The sequence below is a fragment of the Hydra vulgaris genome, chromosome 01, assembly GCF_038396675.1.
Source record: "Hydra vulgaris chromosome 01, alternate assembly HydraT2T_AEP".
Lineage (NCBI taxonomy): Eukaryota > Metazoa > Cnidaria > Hydrozoa > Anthoathecata > Hydridae > Hydra > Hydra vulgaris.
The window spans coordinates 28758203-28765234 of record NC_088920.1 but is presented as its reverse complement, the minus strand read 5'-3'; positions in this window follow the sequence as shown (position 1 = coordinate 28765234).

Here is a 7032-nt window from a genome sequence, read left to right as displayed (position 1 = left end):
TTTTTGCAGGAAAAGGCGAAAAAAAACCCTCAAGAAGCTTGTCATAAAATTCTTCATGAGACTTATCACGATGATCAGCTTAAAGTTTTTCTGTAAATCAAAAAAGATAAAGCTTATCATAATAATCATATTAAATTTTTTCATTAAAATTTTCATCGAGCAAATTGTGAATATATTATCAAACAAGTTGCGATTACATTATCAAGCAAGTCGTGATTATATTTGACATGATCAGGCCCGTAGGAACAAAAATTATATTGGGGAGGCAGTACTACCCCGAAATAGTTTTAAGGACCTTTTTTTTTTTTTAAAGTCATTTTTTCAGTCAATTTCTTCAAAATTATTTATTTGAAAAATTGTTGGGGGGGGGGGGGGGAAGGAAATGCCCCCGCGGGCCCCCCCCCCCCCCTCCTCCGGGTTGCTACGGGTCTGATGATTCATTTGAAGTCTATCGAAAAGGTTTTGAAAAATTGCTTTATCAATTAGCTATACGATATTATGTAAGGCATTTTCATTTCTTTTCCTGATTTTTTATTTATCTATTTAAACAATTAGAAGCAGGGACTTAAAGCTATATGCGTACTATCATGATTTTCTTAAAGAATATTTATAACAAAAATATTTTTATCATGCTTATATATATATTTTTTTATTAATATACATTTTTTGTGTGTGTGTGTGTTAATGTCAAAATAGTTTGAAAAAATATAAACGTAACTAAAAACGTAACTACAAAACCACCCTAGGTTTATTCTGATTTTGAGCGACAAAATTATGTATAGGACGTGCAAAATTATGTACATTAGGACAGTAGGTAATCCTACTGTAAGTTATATATAACATTAGATTATGAACATATATTTATTTATTTATTATTTATATATTATCGTAGATAGCTCAATTGGTTAGAGAGTCAGAAAAATTATTGAAACCCAGACTGTTTTGCAATATAAGTTCAAATCCAGTTACCGCTAACTCAGCAGATGAGTAAAACCTCGCAAAAATATAAGTACGCAAGAATGTTGTCAATAACGGACGCAACTTTGGGTTAGCCTTTATGACTATTTGTGGCTGTTTTTATGCTAAGCCAACAATATCTTCGGATATAAGAGCATAATATATATATATATATATATATATATATATATATATATATATATATATATATATATATATATATATATATATATATATATATAATTCAATTAAATAAAGAAAATAAATAAAAATTAAAAAAAGAAAAAGTAAGAAAAATAAGAAAAAAAAAAAGAGAAATAAAAAAAAAAAGTAAAAAAAGTATAGCACACGAAACAATAAGAATATTTAAAACTAATACCAAAAAAATGCGAGTTGCAATCTAAAAAACTGTTTGGAAACTCAAATATCTAAAAATGAGATCCTCAATTTAAAAAACTGTTTGGAAACACAAAAGCCAAATAATCATGTTTATGTTTGATAAATTTATACGAAATATAGCCGTTTGAATTTATACGATGCATGAGTAAGTTAAAAGTACTCATTTTTATTTTTTACATATGTGGACTGACTTAAATAGGGAGTACATACACTGGAGAGAAAGTTAGAGTTAGAGTTAGCATTAAGATTGCCAGTTGTAATTCAAACTATTTATGAAAGTCGATGTATGTTCTATCCCTGCATGTTCTCCCTATTTAAGTCAGTTAATGTATGAACAAAAAACATAAAAAGCATAAAATATGTATAAATATCCAATTGCGTATACATACAATATGTATAAATATCCATATCCTTATATGATAACATATTGAATTAATGAATTAGTAATACGTGTTTTTCATACGCATTAACGAGATCTTTAACCTACGGGTTACTTCAACATCTACGCGTTAACGACATCATTAATTAAGTTTTTGTATGTTATATCATTGAGAAAGATTTAACATTATGTAAAAAATTTATTAATATTATGTCATTTTATTATAACTATATCATTTTATCAGTAAATATATCAAGTGTCTTTCTCATGGGACAATAAATTTGTTTTCAATAAGCTTATAGACAAGACTTTTCAATCTCTTGTTTTTAAACTAAAACTTTCTATCCACCAGTAAGTGTATTAATATTTATAACTTTGTTCTAAACTGTAAAAACTCCACTTTAGACTAATTTTTAACCGGTGAAAAGACCATTTTAATTTGATCCAACAATTGGGTAAAAACAAGCATAATGATGAACGCTTCGAAAATACTAATATCATAGTCAACAACTGTCCCAATTTATGACGCTTTATCAAGCATTAAAAAAATATGTCATCTATGTATTAAAAGACCAAAAAAGTCAAACTCTATGGTAGCTCTCTCAAACACTGTGATGTCATAAAATTTAGTTTATAAAATAAGTAATACAAAATGATCATATTACTGTTTTTTAATGCAATTAAATTACATATTTAATTGCATTAAAAAGATAATACATAATAAAGAGCTTTAAAAAAACCTAAAACTAAAAAATTCCAAACCTGAAAAATAAAACAAATAAAAAAGTTTACTTATATTAAAATAATGACCAAGTTACACATCAGTAACATACACCCCAAATAGACATGGCATTACAGAATGTGCAACGTGTGCTGCCAACTACGCTAGTTTGCGTTTTGTCTAAGAATATGACAAGTTGCTACTTTTTAACAGTCTAATCCCTGTGTTCTTTGCAAAATTTCAGGCAATCACTTTTTTGAAAAAGACGTGACTTTACAAAGCACTGTACAATGAAGATAAAAGTCCTTGGAAAGGCATCTTTGAACAGTGTGGGCACCAACATTCACATTCGGAGGCATGAGAAAGAATCTATTTCCGAATAATGGAAAATGAAAATTTTAAAATTCCTTGACATTTGATCTCAGTAAAATATTATTTTGAAAGTAAAAGCCGTATTGAATTGAATGTAAAAGCAGTATTAAATTGAACGTAAAAGCAGTATTGAATTGAACGTAAAAGCAGTATTGAATTGAACGTAAAAGCAATACTGAATTGAACGTCAAAGCAGTACTGAATTGAACGTAAAAGCAGTACTGAATTGAACATAAAAGCAGTATTGAGTTGAGCGAAACAGCAGTAAGTTAGAGTGGAACGTAAAAGCAGTATTAAGTTAAACGTAAAAGTTGGGTTGAATTGATTTTTATAATGCCTTTTTAAATTGCTATTGTTATTAATATTATTTACAATATTAATTTATCTAATTTAAGTATCTACTACTTGTATCATTTTAAAAAGTTTTATAAAATGATATAAGTAGTAGATACATAGCTCAATTATCAAGTTATTATCACCTAATAAACCGGAAATTAAAAATTGAAAAAAAAAAATAAAGATAATAATAATAATAGCAATTATTTTTAAGAGTAATTTTTAAATAACTTATTCTAATCATTTCAGTTTTTTCAATAAAATTATAATTACAGTAACTACGATCAACGGTGTCAAGGTAACTTTTCACCTTTCAATTTTTTTTCGGAAAGGAACAAATAATAAGGCGAACGTGCGTAGAAAAACGAATCAGCGGAAACTCACCTCAAAAATCAAATCTTACAAGTTATTATCAAGTGAGTTCGACGTCATCGACGTAGCTAATTTTTGATAGATTTTTATTATTAAAAAACGTTTCAGCTTGTCACATTTAAACCATGATATATTTCCTGAAACACTTTTACTGAGATATACTTAATAAGAATTTTTATAAAATTTAGTGTTACGTATTATTTTACTAATAAAATAGCATGTAACACTTGAACATTGAGTTTTTTACATTTGAAAATTACAATAGAATGTTTTCTGTTTACTTAACACATTCTATTTTACTGAAAGCTTTAGTTGAATTTTTTTTTCTTCGCTTTGAGTTTTTAATGGGTTTTACTCATAGATGTCTGCACTTACAGGCCTCGTAAGCGCATATATCGGGGCCTGGGTCTGAAGGCTTACAATAGTTAAATGTTGCCGATAGTCAAGACACAGTTGAAAGACCCTATAGTCAAGACACAGTTGTTTGAGAAAGGCACTTTCTATCGAAATATCCTGCACTAAGAAAATTCGACCATAAAAGTCCTGACATTCGCCTTAGGCAGCAAATCTAAAAAGCGGGATTTTGACCGTTGCTGTGGTGAAAAATTTGTACGTAGTTAACCAAAATGTATACTTGCTATGTTGATTTTTTTTTTATAGCTAAAATCAACATGTAATTTTTATTTTATATTCATAATTTTATATTTTCAAAAAATTATTTATTATCCTTCGAAGGAAAACAATAAAAGGAAAAATAAAGGAGCGACATGCGTAATTAAATTTCAAAAAAGGTCTTAGTTTAAAATTCATAAAACTTAAGGTGGTAGTACCCCAAAAAACAGGCTTAAAAAATTTTTTTTTTTAAAATTTCAATTTTAACAAATTTCATTTATTTTTTATGTCTACTCTTATAATTATAAAAAAAAAAATAAAAAAAAAATCGAAAGGCCTAAATTATCCTTAATAGATTTGGCACTGGAAAATAAAGCGCTTTAGCAACGGCCCATAGAGATATATTTCTTGCAATATCTTGAAAAATACAAGTCCATTTTATATAGATTTTTGTGTTCTTATGACTAAATTGTTCCTTAAGAACTCTTGTTGGTTTTTGATGTAATATCCATAAATTGAAACCTCATATTCGTTTCTGTAAGATATAGATAATTACCCTTTAATAAAAATACTTTGATTGATGGATGTTTTTAATTAGTTTTCTGATAAATGGGTTCAAAAAAAGATATGCTTAAGCAAGTGCAAAGAAAAGAAAGTTTCATAAATTAGAAAAAGGTTTACAAAAAACTGTTTGTCTGCACATTAACCAAGCAATGTAAGTGATTCGGTATCTGAAAAAAAAAACAAAAAAACTTCTCTCTTTTAGATGTTCAAAGCTTTGATAAAATAGAAAAAGAGTGTAATATAATTATGAACTCAAATTTATTTTCAATTTTTTTAAAAACAATTGGAAGATGCCCAGCATGTTAATTATCAATCAATATTGTACATGACATCAATAAAAAAGAGGGTCTTCCTTACTCTGTTCTAATTTCTTGTCAATATTGTACATGGACAATGAAATTTAACTTCGAAATCAATAGAGAATATAAATAAAGTAATCAGAGATAAAAAAAAAGAAAGAGATCAACCTACCTACTGTGTTAGCATTTTGAGAAATGGGGCAAGGATTTATAGCAATTAATACTTTTTGTTGTTTAATGGATATGCCTCCTGATCTGACTAACTGTGGTTACCAGAACATTGCTAACAAACTTCATGTTGCTTACATTGAAACCTCTGAAGAGAGTACAAAAAAAGCCTCAAAGGACATACATAAGGAAAAAATTTGTTAAAAATTATGATGATCCATCAATTGTCAATTTTGCTTTTAGTTTAGATGGTTTATGGCAGCACAGAAGTTACTCCTTAATGAATTGTATAGTCACAGCAGTATCTCATGGAAATTGTATTAGTGTTATTGTGCAGACTAAAAAGTTGTTACCGCTGCAAGATATGGTCAAAAAGAAAAGGTACTCCAGCTTACGAGAACTGGAAGATCTCACATAACTGCAAAATTAATCGTAAGGGTAGCTCAGGAAGTATGGGATCTGTTGGCGCTCTACAAATATTCAAGCGATCTGTCAATGAGCTTAAACTCAAGTACATGACATACATTGGAGATGGAGATACCAAGTTCTATATGGAAGTTTGTATTGCAAATCTATATACAAGAGAAATTATTGAGAAAAAGATCTTGGCAGTGATGAATTGCTCAAGAAATGTTTACATGGTCAAACTCAAAATGTAAATGAATTGCTAAATGGGATGGGTTGGACTCGCGCACCCAAAAGAGTTCGTGTGGAAAGAACAGTTGTTGAGATTGCTTTGGCCTCTACAATAATTAGCTTCATTATTGGACTTCCTTAGGGTTTACTACCAGTGTTTGAAAAAAGTAATGTTGTGCCTGGATATTTTACAACAAAAAGTTCTCTAAATGCAGATTATGTACGCGTTAAACAGAATGAGATAAAGAGTACAGGTGCCACAAAAAACAGGTGAAAAAAAGCTAAGAGTTAATAAAAAAGACTTTATTAACCAACATAATGAAGCAGAATGTATTGCATACAACAGTGGCGATTTTTAGTAGGTAAAAAACTTAATGCACTTTTGATTTTTTTTTAAATTGCGTTTTTCTAGCAATTAATTTTTTGTGTACAGCCAAATTATTAGTTACACTTGCAAAAAATATCATATTTTTTACGTATTCTTATGTTAAATTTTTATATAAATATTAGTGCTACTAGCTTAAATAAATATATTTTTTTTAAAAGTAAAACACTTATATAAACACTGTTACTATTTTTAAGCATTTATTTATAAAAACTCATAATACAAAATATTTTTTATATCGTTGGGGTGCCTTTTGCATCAATTACTGCTTGTATCCTTCTTGGCGTACTTTAGACACAATTCTTTACATTTGTTTTTAATTCCTGATCATTATGCCAGGGATTATTTTGTAAATCTATGAGAATTTTTTATTGGTTTTAGTATCAAGCCTAATTATTCGCTTTAAAAGTTCCCAGGCGTTTTCTATTAGGTTTAAGTTGGGAGAAATGGCAGGCCATGGTAAAACAGTAACATTTTTTTACTCTAAATATCTTGTCACTGGTTTAGCTTTATGGCATTGGGAAGAATCATGCATAAAAATGCATTTTTATGCATCAGGAACCCAATTCTGATAATAATAACTGAGGAAATAAGTTGGTAGCTAATACTTTTTTATATTTATCCTGGTTTTTCATCCCTTCAACTATATAAAGAAGGCTGCTGCTCTTACCACTTATAACTGACCACACCATCACCGTTTTAATCAGTGATGCTGTTCTAATAAACAGTTAAATAAGTATTTACTTACATTTTCCCAATCTTCACCAGAGATATGTTAATGTTGTTTAGCCTAAGTGAAGCATTTTAATTTTATCGCCGACGTAAGTTTAGG